General features: G+C 44.0%; 1 long non-coding RNA gene across 1 annotated transcript; it reads right to left on the bottom strand.

Annotated features, from left to right (window-relative positions):
• Positions 1-321: 321 nt before the first annotated feature.
• Positions 322-5,115, bottom strand: LOC120405544. The gene is made up of 3 exons (XR_005598654.1): positions 4,950-5,115; positions 2,965-3,391; positions 322-2,157 (listed from the first exon to the last, which is right to left on the bottom strand). It is a non-coding gene; the product is annotated as an uncharacterized LOC120405544 (long non-coding RNA).
• Positions 5,116-19,861: the final 14,746 nt, after the last annotated feature.

Here is a 19,861-nt window from a genome sequence, read left to right as displayed (position 1 = left end):
AGAAGACTTAGACTAGGGGTCGGCAACCTCTGGCATACGGCTTGCCAGGGAAGCACCCTGGCGGGCCGGGCCAGTTTGTTTATCTGCCGCGTTGGCAGGTTCGGCCAATTGCCGCTCCCACTGGCCGCGGTTCACTGTCCCAGACCAATGGGAGCTGCGGGAAGTGGCGCAGGCTGAGGGATGTACTGGCCGCGGCTTCCCGCAACCCTGGAGCGGCGATCTGCAGCCAGTGGGAGCCGTGATCAGCCAAACCTGCCGACGCGGCAGGTAAACAAACTGGCCCGGCCCGCCAGGGTGCTTACCCTGGTGTGCCAGAGGTTGCCGATCCCTGACTTAGACCAAAGGTTTTAAAATGGATGCCTAAAGGCAGTTTCCCATATTTTTATTCAGGTGCTTAAAAGGGGCCTGGTTTTCAAAAGTGATGAGCACTCAGCAGCTGCCTCTGAAGTCAATGGGAGCTAGACGGTGCAGAACAGTTTTGAAATTCTGGGTACTTATTTAGGTCCCTAAATCTGGGCTTGGGAGCTGAACTTTAGGTAGCTATTATGAAAAATCTTGTCTCAGGGCTGCTTTTAAGCTAACTCCAGCAGCAGTACATTTAGGCAATGTTTTTGTGTTGGTTTGAGAGGCACTGTCGGGTTCTTATACAGCAATACAAGTGTGGTTTAGGATTCTGTCTCCAGTTTTAATCAACACTGGACAATACAAGTTCATGCTAAGGGAATGGATTCTAGTCAAACATCATGTATTTGTCATCCATGGCAACATGTGTTGCTTTAGACAAGTTACACAGTATTACTTGACAGTACGATCTAGGAAAAAATGAAGAAAACTGAGACCTAGCTGCCACTCTTAAACAAAGACCACATTCAATATGAAAACCTCTCCACCAAACCACTTAAACTATGATATGTTTCCTACAGACAAGGACATAAAATCATATCATATGTTACTCATTTTCATATCATGCTAACTAGTGAAGACCACAGAAAGCTAAGGTTACTTCCTAAGTTAAGAATCTTTCTATTCACTATTTTTTTTTTTATCAAATTTACTTCTGCAATCTGAAGTTAAGTATACCAACAGTTAAGCAGTCATGGTCATAGCTTTTTCCCTTACATTAAAAACAGATTTTAAAAAAACAAAGTATTAATTGAATTAAAATTTAGCCAAGTAACAAAAGAGAGTTAGCTTTAAAATTGGGGAGGTTTTGAACTGGTGGGTGTGCATGATGGCAGTGGAGACTGAAGCCCCACAACCACTGAACAGCTGAATGATCAGGGCAGTAGCAGTGCAAGGTTCCCCACACCAACCCTCCAATATACCTGCTGAGCATAGTTTAGTCTCCATGCTCATTTGTTTCCTGAGCTCTCTGCTGAGACTGCCAACAAAGGCACCAATGTGTATCAAGATGATTATTTTATTCCCTAAGTTTGTCTTCAATGAAGAGCTAGCCCACATTCTAACCATGGGGTTACCCCTAAACCACCTCCTATCCATGCAGAAAAGCCTCTCATCTGGGTTAAGGCTCTTTAAAACCAGGTTAGCAGGTACAGCTGAGGACATAAGCTAGAGCATGGGTTTTGCTTCAGCCCAAGCTGGCAGCCCACCTAATTTGTAGTGAGGATGCAGGCTAATCAAGGCCAGGTGCTATGAATCCTCCACCACTATCCCACAACTAGGTAGTACTTTGTCTACCTTCTCCTTTCTTCTGCACTGAAAGTAACCTACATTGGTTCAGCATTTTAACTTCATGTTTGCCTACTTCACTTCTTCTGTGCTTCCACAAGAGATGTCTGAGAAGTCCTTCCAAGTGGGCAGAAACTGGCACGAGCCTTCTGATGAAGTGGTGGCATGCCAGCAGCAGGACCAGTAATTTAGGGAAATGTATCCAAAATGATATTTTTATGCTTAGTGGACAGGAAAGAAACAGAGGCAGAGCAGTTAGTCGGCTGAGATATGAATCACTTTGTGGTTTGCAGTCTGAATTCCTTAATGACATTCTCAAAAAAAAAAAAGTTCTTGCTGCCAAATGCTGTTTGCTTTCACTCTCAGAACTGTCTGCATTAATGAGTAACTCCATTTGGAAGCTATTTACATATTGTTCTCATATCACTGCCACAGACAGCAACTCCATGCTAGATGAGAGAGAGCACCCTACAAATAAATTCATAGAACAGACAGGTTAAATACACCACTTAGAACTGTGACATATCCCACCACTCCAAAAACCTGTAGCATTCAGATTCTGTTGTGCCAAACAATTGTATGATATTCCAGCTCAAAAAACTGTGTTAGAAGGGAGTTTTTATTCTTATTTATAGGGAAGTATATTGATTTGAAATACAGAGTCTAAAAGAAGTGATTTACAAACTTTAGAAAAGAAGCTTGACTCATGATTTATAATATTTTTCAGTGGTTGTGTTAGTGAGGAATGGCCATCAATAATAACTTTGTTAATGCAGTTTTTGAGTTGGAATATTTTGGTTGGTTGATTATAACAATATGTGACTTCTGAAGACCTCACTTCAAATCCTTCTTTAGGGCCCAGTTCCTCAAACATTAAGGTAAGTGAGTAGACCTATTGGAGTCTACTACTCACATGAGTAAAGTTATTCATATGCCTGACTTTTTTTTTTTAAACAGGATCAGGGCTTAAATTTGTAACTGAAGGGAGTTGGTGGCATCATCCTTATTGCCATATCACAAAACACTACACGGTTCAGTCTGCTCCGGAGAGGACAACTGCTTTAGTAAGGGGTATTACAGGAAATGAAGGGCTTCTGCAAAGCTTTTTAAGGAAGCTTAAACAAACTGTTCCAAAATTATTCCTGGTTAAAGCCCAGTACTATTAGCCTCTTATTTTAATGAGCAAATAATAACAAATCACTCATAAAACTTTGAAACCAGAACTTTGTTTTTTCAGCAATAATGTTTTCCTTGTTGGAATTTTAAACTACTCACCCTTTAACCTTGTAGTTTTTCTCCTTGGAGCTGGATTCATGCCACATAAAACAATGAGGCAACTATCATCCCTTATGTTGTAGAAGCTTCAGAAAAAATGAATGCAAGAGACGTGTCATATTTTTGTCATATTGATGATGAGAGACATCTTATCAAGTCCTCTAGCACTGCAATTGTGGCTTATTCCTCATCAATGATTTTGTGCCTTAGCTACATAAAAAGCAGAGTGGGAGAAAAATACTTATCTGATGGATTGTATTTTCTTGTCCATGGAGATGTATATTTTTCTATTGCTGGGCTTATGCACAACATTTGATATGGTAGGCATGAAGTTCTTCCTCGGAAATGGAACTCCCACAGATGCATACACACATCACACATTAATCAGTGACACCTGCTTGTAATATTTTTATTCTGCTGGAGTAGCCTATAAAAAGAGGTAAATTCAAACATCATAAGAATGGATTCCATTTTCATTCAACACTCAACCCAAATCCAGACAGAACCTTTTCTGGGGCTTGGAAAAGGTTTGAGAATATTGTAGCTGAATGATTTTCTCACATTGGATTTTGCCTTCTCTGTGGTCAATTCTTTAAGTCCTTATTTAGGTTTTCAGACCTTCCTCGCAGAAAATTCCCATTGAGAATTCAGTGGGAGTTTTGCCTGTGATAAGGTGAATTAAAAACTGGATTTGGTTCCATGTCTGTTTTTCAAACTAAGTTGTTTGGGGCGAGGGCTATTTTATCTTTCTGTCTTGCTCTATATTAAGCATGTGGCCCATGCCAAACAAACCATCATTTCATCAAAAGAGTAACTAAAAAAAAAAACCCTGAGAAAGTGGAAAAGGTTTTTAAAGTATCTCTGGTCAGGACTGTAGGAGGAAGTACCAAAATTATCATGAGATAGGCTTTTCTCATAGTATTTCCAGCCTATGTAGAAGAGGGAAATACAAGAACAGTCTTTCTTGTGAAATTTCTAGTAAGTTTTATAGGCCAGTCTTACAGATCCAAGAGGCTAAGATACAGTACTTTGGTTTGCTGTGGTTTTCTGATGCCAAACCAAACCAAACTTCTTTCCTTTCAGAATCTGCAGGTCCTTTGTAGCCTTGCAGCTAGCTTAGATACTACAGAAGTACTCAGATACTATGATAAGAACATAACACAAAAATGGCCATAATAGGTCAGACCAGTGGTCCATCTAGCCCAGTATCCTGTCTTCTGACAGTGCAAGAGTTGGATGCTTCAGAGGGCATGAACAGAACAGGGCAACTGAGTGATCTATCTCTCCCCCCCCCCTTTCTCCCCTCCCCCTCCAACCCGTCGTCCTCCCCAAGCCAGCTTCTGGCATGATATTCTATTCCATTTTAAATGCAATAGGCTGTGATATAAAATATATAGAATGCCTACTTCAAGGCTTACTAATGGATTTTTTTCTGATGATATTGTGATTTTTAACTATACCCATGTAAATCCAGAGCAATTCTGATGTTGCTAAAATCAGAATCTGGTCACTGTTTTCAAGGTACGTGTGTCTATATTTCTAGTTTCATATCTAGTCTGTTATAGTGGGAGGGAGCTTTGAAGATATAATTATGGAAGCATACAGAAGTGTGATTCCACCAGAGCACTTCCCCTTCCAAAAAAAAGTACACTGCCAAGGTATTTTTCATAAGTTCTCTTTAAATATTTTTATTAATTTTTGAAAAATTTGCAAAAAGGCTGAGTATGAGAGGTATGATAGACCCAAAACATAGCTCTTGTTTCATATACTGAATGTAGAATAACTATTTTAACAATAAAATTGAGACTTAAGCAAAATCCTGTTATACAATACTCCCTTGTCAAAGAAGGAAAATATAGCATAACCACCTCCCTAGCCATTTACTTTTTCCATTTTTAGTCTTCTGTGCTATAAACCTAGTGCCCCCTTTGTGGAGAGAACTAAGTGCCAGAGAGAGGAGTATACAAGAGGAATTTGATACATACCTTTTCAGCTATGTGTTTTGCCCATTCATCTCAAATTGTTTCATTTAGTTCTACATTAGCGTTCAGGCTAGTAGTCTGTAAAAGTTCACAAATATTTTTCTTTTCAGTTGCGTTCTCCTTGTCTCATTTTATTTACCTGTGATGCTGATTAGGATAAAGAGAGCTGTATCACCACTTTTCAACATACTTGGATTCTTGACTGGTATAAACAGGCATAGCTCCATTAATGTCAATAGAACTGTTTGATTTACCCCAGCTGAAGATCTGGCCCACTCACATGCATCAGTAATTTTAGTTGACTCTACTTTTTTAGACTCCCTCTTGTTCGATTTTTTTTTCTCCATTAATTGGAAAGCAGATTACTTTCCCCAGAAAATATAGGCTTCAGTCTGGCATATTCTTCTCAGATTCATTAGATGTGCCAGTGCTATAATAGTCTTTAAAATGTTTTCCTGATCAGTTAAAGAAATCTGGGACAAAAATGACTGTGTGGGGACCTAAGCTATATTAGCCTTTGAACATAGCACTGACTACGGGGCAGTGTGTAGTCTTAGTATGAAATTCAATATATTTATAAAATTAAGTTTAGAAGTGATCTTTATGATCATCTAGGAAGTCTGACCTGCATAACAGAGGCCTGAGAATTTAAATTTGATCTGTACAGTAACTCCTCACTTAAAGTTGTCCCTGTTTAATTGTTACATTGCTGATCAATTAGGGAACATGCTCGTTTAAAGTTGTGCAATGCTCCCTTCTAACATTGTTTGGCAGCCACCTGCTGTCCACTGCTTGCAGGAAGAGCAGCCCCTTGCAGCTAGCTGGTGGGGGCTTGGAACCAGGGTGGACCGGCAGCTCCCCCTATCAGCTCCCTGCTCCCCTAAATTCCCTGTGCAGCAGCTGCCCAGCAGGCTAGCAATTGCAGCTGTCCCTCCCCCAACTGCCATGTGCTGCTCCTGCCCTCTGCCTTGGAGCTGCTCCCCGAGACTCTTGCTTGCTCTAGGTGGGGAGGAGAGGAAGTGGGGGCTAATGTCAGGGTGTCCCCCTCCCCCCTGCTCCTGCACCCTTCTTATCCCATCTTTCATAGAGCAGGGGAGACACACAACAGGGCTCAGGATGGAGGGAGCTTGCTGGCAGCAGCTGTGGTCTCAGCAAGCTGATCTAATTAACAAGGCATTGTACTTAAAGTGGAAATGCACATCTCTCTCACACACAGGGTGTGTGTCTCTGTCTTTGTCTGTGATGCTGTCTCCCCTCCCTCCATTCCTGCTGCCTTGTAGAGTGTGAGAATTAACCCTTAAGGGCTCAGCCAATTGCTAGTTCATCATTTAGCAGTAAGGCATTCCCTGGGAAATATCCCACTCTCTGACTCCTCCACCTCAACCCAGCTTCACAATTATCTTCGCTGTGTACCAGTATTAAATTGTTTAAAACTTACTCTGTGTGTGTGTACACACACACACACACACACACACACATTGTGTGTGTATATATATATATACACAATGTCTTTTGTCTGGTAGGGAAAAAAAATTACCCTGGAACCTAACCCCCTCATTTACATTAATTCTTATGGGGAAATTGGAGTCGCTTAACATAGTTTTGCTTAAAGTCACATTTTTCAGGAACATAACTACAACGTTAAGTGAGGAGTTACTGTACTAAATAGTTTGAGTCAGTCAAAGGAAATGCAAAATTACCAGTATGTCTTACATTTGTGTTGTACAATAACTGCCTGTCTCTTCATGGGGAAAATACAATTGCTAGTGGATACCCCCATCATAACAAGGACTTAAGTTTGAGCAATATAGTCAGTGCTAAGGCTGGACAAATACTTTGGAATGAGCCATTTATTCAGCCAATTTAGCCTTTTCTTCTATTGGCAGATTACCCACAGACTATGAAATCCTTCAATTTATGACTCAAAAAAGAGCGCTTAACTGTTCTATGTAAATATATTTGCCACAATCCAGTGCTAAAGGTGTGTGATTGGTCACCTAAGTAATGTCTTACTGATTTTTGGTTTGACTCTGCTTTTTGCCTGAAACAATTTAGTCATGGGTCCAAAAATTTGAATTCTACAAGACTTGAGAAAACAAAACTTTGCTCACGTGAATGTTAATGAAAAGGGGGCTGAACATGGTTGAAAGGAAATTCCACTTAGCAGTTGCCAAAATGTTTGCATGTCATTTTTCTTACTCTTTGTCCAGTACCTATTCTCCAAGAAGCTAAGTGCTTCACTCGATGGACCATGTGCTACAGTATGTTAGCTAGAGGAGCAATGGTCCCAAGATTCCTCCTGAAGCTAGAATTCATATATAGCTATTTCACTTCTATACTGTCACATTTAGTATGTTTACTGTATTTAAAATGCCAACAGAATCATGATAGATCAGTAGCATTGTCGTTGCCTGGTGTGCTGTCCTGCATGAGACTCACACTCAGGAGCGTCTACATGACTCCGTCTCCCAATTGCTGCTTAGTTGAATGGAGGAGCTGAAATGTTGACCAAGTCAGGAGAGGAAGGGGGAAAGCAGAAGGTCTTAATGATGGAGTGAGTTTTGCCTATATGCAAGTGCTTTAGGGCCAAAGGGGAACATTCCTGTTTGCAAATAGTGCTTTTAAAAGTAGCATGTAACTTTGCTAGTACACCCATATGGAAGAGATCTAGGATATATCTACACTTAAAAGGCTACAACGGAACAGCTCCATTGCTGCAATAGCACTGCTGTAGTGCTTCTGTGTAGACACTACCTACACTACGGGAGAGGTTCTCCTATTGCCATTGGTGTAGGTAATCCACCTCCCTGAGTGGTGGTAGCTAGGTCAATGGAAGAATTCATTTGTTGACCCTACACTGTCTACAGCAGGGTTTAGGATGGCTTAACTATGCATCTCACGGATGTGGATTTTGCCCACCCCTGAGTGACATAGTTAAGCCAGCTTAATTTTCTAGTGTTGACCAGACCCTAGATTCAAGTCTAAATTCAGGACTCTCTCTCAGCTCACACTCAGCTGCTGTAGCACTGTACATGAAGACGCTACTGTGCCAGCAGGAGAAGCTCTTCCATTGACATAGTGCTGTTTACATGGGCAGGTTGGTCCATATAACTACATTGCTCAGAGGTGTGGGATTTTTCTACCCATGAGCAACATAGTTATACCAATATATGTGTGTCGTGTACACCTGGCCTAATCTCTGGCATTGCAGAGATTATCCTCTCAGTTTTGGGGAAGAGGAAGTGTAAAGACAGCATCAACCATGAACTCCATAATAGGCAGCTAATAATAAAAAAAAATTAAACACTGAGAAGAGGGTCTCAGCAAGAGCTGGGCCCATGCTGCAAAAAAACTGCAGATCTTCATTTCATTTTTTAAAATAACTTTGTTTCAACTATGTTCATGTCCTTCTTGTGTTCCCTTTCCATAAATATTCTAATGAACAAATTTAGAAGCAGAAATGTTTGTGAAAACTGTACATTGCTAGTGAATATTGGAGAATATTTGAGGGCAAAAATATTTTTCCTCAATCAAAACAAAACTAACTTAACAAACTGTTCATGAGCAATCTGCAAGAATTATTTGCCAGACTAAGGACAGATTATGATTGGCCCTTATGTGGGTGTTAATGAGGTGTAAAGATGCAAGGAGCCTTCCTCCCCCTGCATGATGTGCATAAGGGACAGGAACAATTGCAATCCCTGTGCTCAGGGTTGCAACAGGACTACACGCCACCTAGTCCTTTGGTGTTGTGCACATCACGCAACAGGGCATAAGAGCCCCACATCTTCTGCACCAACTGGTGGTACCAGTACCATGAGGGGACTAAGCTGCTCCTTCTCAAGGAATGTAGCAGATGACTGGCTCCCCTTGCACACCAGAGGCCTCCTGGAAGAAATTCTGCCTGTAAACTGCAGAAAACAGGGTACTCAAATTATTTTGAACAAAAAATTTGGCAAAGTTCCCATTCACTTGGGGACAATTCACAGAAAGAGGCAAAAATTAGCTCATTAAGTAGTTCTTCACAAATTCTTTCCCCAGCTCCAGTTGTACTCTTCTCTATAACAGAATTTATTGTGATGGCCAAGATGTCACTGACTCATAGGTACGTCTGTTTGGGAGGAGACAGTCTCCCACAATGGAAGAATAGGTGAAAACCCCATTCCAAGTGTCAGCACATTTCTGCACTGTGTAGAGGCTAGACTGCTTTGAGTACTCTGCCTTTCAGGACAGCCTGAGAGGAGAAAGGTCCTTGGATCACACACAGATCCAGTCATACGCATACCAAGGAAAACACACATAATCAAATTAAGAAAGTTTGTTTTTATCAGTACAATTTATAGTGATATCAAGTTGACAGTTTCTAGGCTCAGGTTTATCCTCCATATTTTTCCTGGATGTAACCCATTGTTTTCTCAGCCAGAAAACTGCACTAGGGAGACTCTTGGGTATTGAGCAGTGCCCTGGGCCATCTTCCTTGGTAATGAGTAGTGGTGGTATCTGGTCTTCAAGTGTGTTTCTATCTAAATAAAATAATCAAGAGCGTCTTCTCTAACCAATGCCAGTCAAATAAAAGTATGTGGTGTGGAGAGCTGTGCTATCTGATACTTACGTGCGTGCCAGTTTTAATGCATTTCAAATATGATAAAACATTTAATTGAACTATAAACTAAACATTAGGCTTGGATGGTGTGCTTCCTGAATCCTGAGTCTCTTGCCATAAAGGGGCAAATTTTCAACATGTAGCTGTCTCAGTTTAGGCATGAGCAATTTTGTGAACGCAATCACTTACATACACAGGAATCAATGACACTCCACAAGAAATTATCCAGACCTTTAAGTTTACTAGCATAATTTTCTGAATCACTGTGCTTAAAGCTGCAATATTGTAAAGGTGTTCGGTACCTATCCTCAAGGAAACATTTGATTTTTCAACTAAACTAGCATCCAATCTGTGGCCCCTAGGGCTCTGAATACAGACCTCCTCCCACAATGATGTAGGAAAGTTATATTTGTACCCAATTACAAACAGAAACAGGGTTCCAAGGAGGAGCGCTGATAGCTTTGTTTCTCTGGAGGGAGGAGCAAATAAAGATCAAAGCAGTCTCTGAGCTGCTGTGCCTTTAAGAATAGGGGATAGAAGAGCAGAGGTCTAGAGCCACAAAATAAGGTGGGGAAAGGGTAATAATCAAATAGCACAGCAGTACTGGAGGAGGAGTTGGGGTGCCCAGGAAACGGAGCTCTAAGAGTAAAGCCAACAGCAGCAGGGGTCCCACAAAGAGGCAAGGGCCTGTACCAATTGACTTTGTGTGTGGGGGCTGGGGGGGACTGCAACTGAGTTTAGTAGGGATGTCAATAATTGACTTTAATTGTCTTGCAGGAGCCCATTGGTTGTCCACAAACTGTTTGGTACAGGGCTTAAAATATGAACCTAAAGCCCTCATAGAAAGGAGCACCTGTGATCAAGTGGAGAACACAGTCTCTCTCTGGGCAGAGGGATTTCAAGTTAACAGCATACACTTCCTGGAGTCTGGAATATCTTCAGGGTCAGCAGCCAGGAGTTAGTTAATAACACTTCACATTAAGAGTTAGAGGGATGGGAGATTCACCACTTAGTTGAACAAGTGGAGGTGGATTTGCACAAGTAGGTTGTTGCCAAAACACTGAATACATAAACCACTAGTGGCCACACTCAGGGGGAATCTTTATGTAAAGCCAGAAAGCTAAGCAGGCCCTATACAGCAACAAGTGACTGAACAATCTGGTAGTGTAAACCCTGTGCCTATCTCTTTTTAAGAGCTCTATTTGGGAGTGGGTAGGAATGAATTCGCTCAGTCCTTGTTGCTAGGCAGATGCACAACTAGATCTCCACACTCAGAAGTGCCTGGAATTGGATGTGGTAGTTTTGAGTGTGCTCAATAGGTTCCCTGTTGCTGGTCTCAGACTCCATGAGGGCCTAGGCACTGACTCTGGAGGTGCTCTAGGGCTGGAGCCCCAATGAAAAACATTAGCTGAGGCTTAACACCCACTGGCAGCCAGCTCTCTCCTCCATTCCCCCACCCCCCAGTGCTTCACATCTGCCTGCGGCCCTGCCGATCAATGCCTCCCCCTCCCTCCAAGAGCCTCCCACCCACCAGGATCAGCTGTTTCGCAGCATGCTGGAGGGGGTGAAGGGGAGGAGCAGAAATGGGGTGTGCTCAGGGGAGGGGGTGGAACTGAGTGGGAAGAGGCAGGGTGGGTGTGGGGACTTGGGAGAAGGGATAGGCTGGGGTGGAGCCTGGGGTGGGAAGAGGCAGACTGGGGTGGGGGCTGGGCCTGGGGCAGAGTTAGGGGTTGAGCACCCCCTGGGTCTGGAGGAACCCAGTGCCAGTGCATGAAGGAATGCAGTCAGGGCAGCTGCTTTACAAAAGGCCATGTGCGGGCTGGGAGAAGCTGAGCCCAGGAGCAGAAAGCAGGCTGTTTTCACTACCTCTGCAGCATTGTTAACCCTCCAACAGGGAAGCCCTGGCAGTGTTATTTATAGAAAGGGGGAAAATTATTTTTATTTTAATTGTATACTTTGAATATATATATATATATTTTTAGCCAAACTGTTTTAGTTAAATTGTCTCAACTAGTATGATTCACCAACTTTTCTTTCATTTAAATGTGATAATGGGGAAAGGTCATTTATTTTGCTAGTCTCCATTTTGTATTTTTCTTGTAAGGTTTTAAAAAAACAACAACTATATACGCAACTGAATGGTTAATTGGTGGACTGATTAGCTAACCGTGATTTCAGCAGAGGAGGAAGAAGAGTCTCCATGAATTCCAGCTAAAATTTTTCAACAAGCATTTGGAGGGAAGATGTTGCTTTTGACTGAGTAAACTGTATAGATTTAGTGATCAAAGACTCTCTCTCTCTCTCGCTCTAACTAAGACTCAGGTGAACTCTATATAAGCTTCTGGCAACACTTGAGTTATTTAGAATGTCACCAGAAAGTGAGAACAGGCATTTGCGTGGCACATTTGTAGCTGGAATTGCAAGGTATTTATAACTATATCATTACAAAAAAGAGGAACTACTCTGTGTGTAGGATGTGTGCGTGCACACGCATTGGGGCTGTCAAGTTATTTTTAAAAATAATCACAATCAAAAGATTTTAAAAAGTCACAATTAATCCCAGTTTTAATCACACTGTCAAACAATAATAAATACCAATTTTAAATTCAGCATGGAAGCATGCCCTTTGGAATGGTGATTGAAGCATATGAATGTACAGAATATCTTGCACATAAATACTTTGCAAAGCTGGCTACAACAGTGCCATGTAAATGCCTCTTCTCACTTTCAGGTGACATTGTAAATAAGAAGCAGGCAGCATTATCTTCCACAAATGTAAACAAACTTGTTTGTCTTAAACAATTGGCTGAAGAAAAATTAGGAGTGAGTGGACTTGTAGGCTCTAAAGTTTTACGTTTTGCTTTTTAGTTCAATTATGTTAAAAAAATCCATTTTTTGTTTTTTAGAGTGTGAATATTTGTAATCAAATATAAACTGAGCACTGCACACTTTGTATTCTGTTGTAATTGAAATCAATATATTTGAAAATATGGAAACATCCAAAAATATTTATAAATGTAAATAGGTATTCTATTGTTTAACAGTGCAATTAAAATTGTGAATAATCATGACTTTATTCTAGTTAATTTGTTTTGTGTTAATTGCTTGAATTAACTGGGATTAATTGACAGCCCTTATTTGCATATATTGTGCCTCCCTGAATTCCTCCTGTGTCATGTACTTTTGTTTGGCAGTACTTGCTCCTCCCCCCGATTCAGTCCTGAGCTTTTGTTAATCCAGGATTATTGTTCAGTTGACTCTGTTTGGTTAAGGCTTCCATCTGGGAACCTTTCAGAAATGTCATGTTTGGTATAATGGTTTGCTCACCTAAGCTCTGATTCTGTGAGGCCCTAGTTTGTGTCACTTGGGGGGAGTAGGGGGGGAAATCAAATCTATGCAACCTGCTTCAAGGCCTTATAGTGTAAGCAAGAGACATCTGAGGAACTGTTTCTTTCCTTGCTTCTAATGGGATCATGATGAAACATACAACATTCAACTACCATATCCATCCCAACTACACCCAAAGATTTGTTTGGGCTCATCTAATCAGAATCAACTGCTTTATTAAAGGTTTAGTACCTCTCTGTAACAGGGTCCCTGAAGGGCCCACCTGGCTTCTGCCCCCACTGGGCTGAGAAAGTCACACAGAGGTCTTGGTGCAGTGCTCACCTGGTGCTTTCATTTACAGGTTGTGTTCCCACCGCCACCGCCACTGCCACCACCAACATAGGGGAGGAGGGATAGCTCAGTGGTTTGAGCATTGGCCTGCTAAACCCCGGGTTGCGAGTTTAATCCTTGAGGGGGCCACTTAGGGATCTGGGGCAAAAATTGGCCCTGCTAGTGAAGGCAGGGGGCTGGACTTGATGACCTTTCAAGGTGCCTTCCAGTTCTAGGAGATTGGTATATCTCCAATTATTATATTATATTATTATTAACAGCTGTTCCAGCTTCCCCAATCAGGGCCAGGTGCTCTACTCAGTTCCAATTCACCTCCCTTAATTGGAGCTGGAGTGACAGAGGGTTGGCTAAGCAGTTTTCTGCTTAGCACCCTGTCACACTCTTTTTTTAGATGAACACTGTTGTGCTGCAGTTTATTTTCCTTTTGACTCACCCAGTCAAAGAATTGAAAATGTAATTCATTCTCTTCTGCATCTTTGCAGACAATATGGTACATAGACTATTTACATTTTGGCATGAAAGCATTACATTGTTTGTGGTTCTCCTGTTCAGTGCTAATGTCTTTTGGGCAAAGTCAAAGAAAATTTGAGGCAGATATATCAAGCCAGTCATTTGGCTGCCTAACATTTTATAGTTCCCTCCTTTCCTATTAGTTATCAGGTCTCTCTTTTTTTCATTCAATGCTTCTAAATGTACTATTGAAGTATAGAATTTTCTGTTAGATCTGTTTGATATAGATGTTGCAATTCCTTTCCTTTTCTTGTCACGGGAATTAAAACATTCTGCAAGACATTGCTTCATGGTAAGGTTGATGGTCTGTTTGGAAAAGTTTCTCTTTAGGATGACATGTTAGAAAAAGAAAAATTAGGTGATACCACTTTGCAATCTTAGACATAAAGAAAAGAAAATTCATAAACTAAACCAATTTGGAATGCCAACATTTTTATTATCTCCTCCACTACACAAATTATCAAAGCTAAAAGCCTCCAGATAATTTATCTCTTGTGAGTCTAAGTTCCCTTCTGACATGCAGTGGAGTGTTTGTGAGAAATGAATGTCCGGATTCTCTATATTACAAGACTAGGCACATATACATAAAGAAATCATATAGTTATTTACCAGTATATATTGATCCCATCCCTGCAAGAGGATCTGTGTATGTGAAACTTCCCCCCCCCCCAATATGCATATAGAACCATGCAACAGCTTCACCCCTATTGATCCGACTTCAGGGCCAAGGTGCATGTTAGAAGTTAGGTAAACAGATGGCATGTTGATGCACATTTAGGAATGTACCTTATTTTTGTCTCTGTCCTGCTTCCTTAGGAGGTTTACAGAGGATTCAGAGAAAGGGGCAGTCCCAGGGAGCATAAGGGCAGGGAACCAGTTCAGAGACACAAGCCCTCTGTGTTCAGTTATATAAGACCCCAAATTCCTGGGATCCACTGGTTGTGTGGTTTTCACTATCTATCCCCAAAAGTGAGTACTGCCAGGCACATTCTACAAGAATAGCCTCCATGGGGTTTCCTTTCCTCTTTGTGGGTAATTCCAGTAGAGAGGATAATTAGCCCTAAGCTCTTTACAATAAAATAAACAAGGGTAAGTGGGATACATCTGTAAGAGGGGGAGGCTTGGTTGCACAGTGCAAAAGGCTCAAATTCCATGCAATTCTTGACAATAAGGCTTCTGCATGCAGATTCTGCCTTGGATGTATTAAGGTAGTGTTTCACTTTTTCCACAACAGTATGTGCCCAGATTTCATCTCTTTATGGGCCTTTGAGGTCAAAGAGGATTTTACTATTGATTTTAAATGGGAGCTAGGTGCCACACGGGAGTTTCTAGTTGTCCACTGATGGTTATTACAAGTATTTTTTCTTGTGACTGCTGTGGCCAGATGTTTGGCTGTGCGTGTGTTCTTTCTGCATGCTGTACTGACTCTGGCCAAATGGCCTGTACAGCAGGCTCCAATCGAACGGCCCAATAAATCCACAAACTTGGTTGGTAGCAAAGGAACTTGGTCAGGTTTATTGTTAACGAAGCACGGTCCTAATGTTCTGGCTCAATGGTTATAGGTACACTAACACATGTATGCCCGTTGCAATGAACTAGCTTATAAAATGGTGGGACTTTCCGTTATCCCCTCAGCCAGCCAAAGACACTCTCTCGCTGAGATATCTTTTTATACATTAATACAAACAAGTTACGTACTGCTACTCTTATGTAGCCAGTTACCACCCATCACCTTGTACATTTTTATCTGTTGTCCTGATCTCATTTTTATGATGGGTCAGTGTGTGCCTGTTATCTTTGGGGAATGTGTTTGGTATCAAGGTGTTTTGGTACCACCTTTCTGGAATGTCTGTATATGTATTCTTATGCCTAGCACCACTTAGGAGTGTGTTTTTGCAGTATTAGTCCTGTTCTTGCCAGAGTCTGTGAGCAAGGCCTGCCTCTTGCTTACAGCTTAACTTTGCTTTATATCAGCAAAGTTTTGACTACTTTAGCTGAGGCCTCTGACATGTGGGCTTATGTTTCAGGCCCACTACAACTGCATGATATACAGTAACTTACCCAGCTCAGTTTTATAGTGGAGTCTTACTACTAGGGGGCCACAATTGAGCAAAACACTTAAGCAGGGGCTTAACTCCATCGAGGTGCAGCATAGTACTTAAGCACATGCTCCACATAAAGCATGTGCTTAAGGCCCACTACAGCCCATGGGAATTAGAGTTTAAAATTAATCAGGTGGTTAAGGGCTTGCTACATACAGAGGACTTGCTGAATTAGGACCCTGGGAAGTATTTGGACTCTGTAGAGTGTAATGTCATGCATTGTTAAATGGTTTTTGTCAAGAAAGGAGTATTGAATTGTATAGTGGTTTCAGTTATGATATAGTTACTTGCCATGGGAAAGTGTTGTACCAAGTAATGCTAGGGAAATTTACATGTCATTTTTAAAGGGCTGTGTAACAGAACAGACTACCATAAACTCTTCAGAAGAGAAACTATGCAGTCTTGTGTGTTTACATGGTGCCTAGCACATTATGAATGCTAGAGTTAAACAGTTATTAAAAAAGATAACTTTGCTAACAGTGCTTACAGAATAGATGCTAGTTTTTAGTATCAACTGCATGTGTCAGATAAATATAAACCTCCTTAAGTTTACACATGGGCCTTTGAGTTAGTGATTTTATTTTTAAAGATGGGACATTTTATATCTGTTTTTTCAGTCCCTGCCTCCTTTTTGGCTTGAATTCTTTTCTATCAAATACAGCACAAGCAAAACTGTTCTGCATTAATTGAGCAAGAGGACTTCATTACTACACCACTGACTTCTGCATTCTTTTTGTGCAAATAATATAAAACAAGCATAAGTGTCAGAGCACAAGTCATTGACAATTAAGATTTCTAAGAATGGCATCTGAATTTTTTTGTACAAAAATCCCTAAGCCTTACTCTGTCATAGCTAAAAATAGCTTGCTTCATGTTCAATTAACTGTTTTATGCAGTTTTATCCCATTAATAAAATATTATTAAAAGCAGACACCTGGCTACTTATGTTCTATGATTTTTACATTTCAATTACTGCTTCTTCAAACACAAGCCATATGTTGCCCTCCATGTAGCCTTTAGTTAAAAGGAACAAGAGCAGGGAGTGCACTAATGAAAGAAATATACACACTGTAGAACCTGTCACTTTGAGGCTATGCCCTGAGTGTTGGCAGAATGAAGACTTCACCCTCTTTGTAAATGAATGAGATTTATGAGGGAACGGTGATGGTTTCCTACTGATTATAGTTGCCAAGTTCATGCAAATTCAGATGGGAAGGCAAATTTCAGGGAGTTGCAGAGCAAATTGCAGCCCCAGTAATTCATTAAATCGGTGATTGCCAGGAAACTAGGCTTATCCCTAAAACCAGTATAATCGAACATTCAAAATCCACCATTGGTGGATTCAATGTAGTATCTAAAGAAAAATGCACTCCTTTAACTGGGGTGATGGGTACAATACAGTCCATCTAATTAAATTAATTCCCTTACCCTGCAAACTCTTGTTCACACAAGTAATCCCTATACATGTGAGTAGCCCAATGAAGTGTTTATGTAAGGAGAATAAGCCATTAAGCAGACACCGTGGTCTGGTCAATAAGGCACTGGACTGAGAAGCAGGAGACCCGCACTCTATTTATGCTCTATACTGCCTTATGGGGTGACGTTAAGTAAGCCCTTTCGTCTCTCTGTGCCTCAGTACCCTGTCCAGAAAATGGCAACAAGCGTATTCTTCTTCGAGTGATTGCTCCTATGCATTCCATGTAGGTGTGCGCGCCGCGCGTGCACGGCTCTCCGGAACATTTTTACCCTAGCAACTCCGGTGGGCCGGCTGGCGCCCCCTGGAGTGGCGCCGTTATGGCGCCCCTTATATACCTCAGCCGGCCCGTCCGCTCCTCAGTTCCTTCTTCCCGCCCGTGACGGCCAGTTGGAACAGTGGAGTGCTCCCTTACCTCCACAACCCTAGTGTTTCTCCATAGTTCTAGTGTAGATAGTTTTAGTAGTTAGTTCAGTTCTTGTTGTAGTTGTATATATATTTAGTGTTAATAGTGTTAATAGTTACGGAATTAGAGGGTTTGCCCCTCTTCTTCCGCCCCGGTGCGGGCTTATGCCCGGAGCACCGGGTTTCAAGCCCTGTGCGGCTTGCCAGCGGCCTATGCCGGTTAGCGACCCGCACGACTCTTGCCTCCGCTGCCTCGGAGAGTCGCATCGGCCAGATAAGTGCTCTATTTGCATAGCCTTTAAGCCTCGTACGAGGAAAGAGAGAGACTCTAGGCTGAAGCACTTACTGATGGAGTCTGCGCTCCAACCTCCGGCGCCAGCTCCAGCGGCACCGAAAACCGCCTCGACGAGCAGCGCTCCGGCTGCACCGAGCTGCTCCGGCACCGAGCCGGCACCAAAGACCCGGCACCGCTCCCTCTCCCCGGGGAGGAAGCACAAGGCGCTGAAGACGGCCGCCGCAAAACAGCAGCGAAAGCCGTCAGCCCAGCCGCCTCCGACGAAAACGGTGCAGGCTGAGGCAGTGCACGCTAAGTGCACCGCACCGTTGACTCCGGCGCCGCCTGGCCCGTCGAGTCCGGTTCCGCCCAGCTCCCCGGTGCCCACCGAGGAGGAGCTGAGGATCCCGTCGACGCCGGAGGCGTTCGCGACGGCAAGAGAGCTGATCGAGGCGACGGCCCCGTCATATCAGCCGCCGGCACCACCGGTGCGGACATTCAAGTCCCTCGGCAAGCCAGCGATGGTGCGCCCCTCATCTCCGGGCGACCGTGGCGACCGCGGCTCCAGAATCCGGTCTCGATCCCGGTCTATCTCCCGGCGAAGGTCACCGAGGCACCGCTCCCCATCCCGCCGTAAATCGCCATCGCGACGCCGCTCAGCGTCCTGGCACCGGTCGCAGTCCCGGCACCGCTCTCCATCGCGGGGCCGGTCGTACTCCCGGCGGCGCTCCAGGTCCCGGTCACGAAGTCACCGGCACCGCAGCAGGTCCGCGTCCAGGCACCGCGGACATCGGGACTCGCGCAGCCGTTCGAGGCGCCGCAGATCCCGCTCGAGGTCCGGTTCCCGGCACCGCCGGTCGAGCTCCCGCCGCCGCCGCTCCCCTTCTCGGCACCGGAGATCCAGCTCCCGACGCCGTAGATCTGGCTCCCGGCACCGGAGATCCGGCTCCCGGCACCGTGCGCAGCACAGGTCCCGCTCGCCACTGGACCCCCGAGACGCCCGGCACCGACCCTCGGCACCGGAGGATCGTCTCACGCCGGCGCTGGACGCCCGCCCAGGCACCGCCACGGCTCCACCCTGGCCCTCCAGGGAACCCTCTGTAGCCTCACCCCAAGGCAGTGCGGTGGATTTCAGAGCCGGTTCCGTTCCCCCGGATCATGGACCCCAGTATTGGGGACATTGGGTGCCCTGGGCGCAATATGAACAGGGGCCTCCCCTGCCACCCAGGCAGCCGGGCTCGGCACCATCGGTACCGGTGGCCACCGTCAGTCGAGCCCCCCCGTCCCCACCGACGCAAGCCGCCGCCCACGGCCCTTCTTTGGGCCAGGACTCGCTGCCGCCAGATCGCCAGGTGGGCGAGCACCAACAGGAGGAGGTGCTGCCGGGCCACTCCTCGTCATCCTCTCCCGATGAGGCGGTAGCGGGGGCCTCGCCATCAGGGCCCCCGCCCATTGACCTCAGGGCACACCAGGACCTTCTCCGAAGGGTGGCAAAGGCCATTAACTTGCCCATAGAGGAGGTGCAAGTAGTCGAGGACCCGATTACGGACGTTGTGGGAGATGACGCCCCTGTCAGAGTGGCGCTCCCGTTTATTTGCACCATTCAGAAGAACAGTGCCACTATCTGGCAGTCGCCCTCCTCCGTTGCCCCCACGGCGCGAGGCGTCGAAAGGAAGTATTCCGTCCCGCCCCAGGGCTACGAATACTTGTACGTCCACCCCACCCCGGACTCGCTGGTGGTCCAATCGGTCAATGACCGCGAACGACACGGTCAACCTGCCGCTGCGCCGAAGGCGAAGGACGCCCAGCGCATGGACTTATTAGGGCGTAAAATCTATTTGGCGGGAGGCCTCCAACTCCGTATCGCCA

The sequence above is a fragment of the Mauremys reevesii genome, linkage group 5 (genome assembly GCF_016161935.1).
Source record: "Mauremys reevesii isolate NIE-2019 linkage group 5, ASM1616193v1, whole genome shotgun sequence".
Classification (NCBI taxonomy): Eukaryota; Metazoa; Chordata; order Testudines; family Geoemydidae; genus Mauremys; species Mauremys reevesii.
This window is presented reverse-complemented; position numbering and strand designations above follow the sequence as displayed.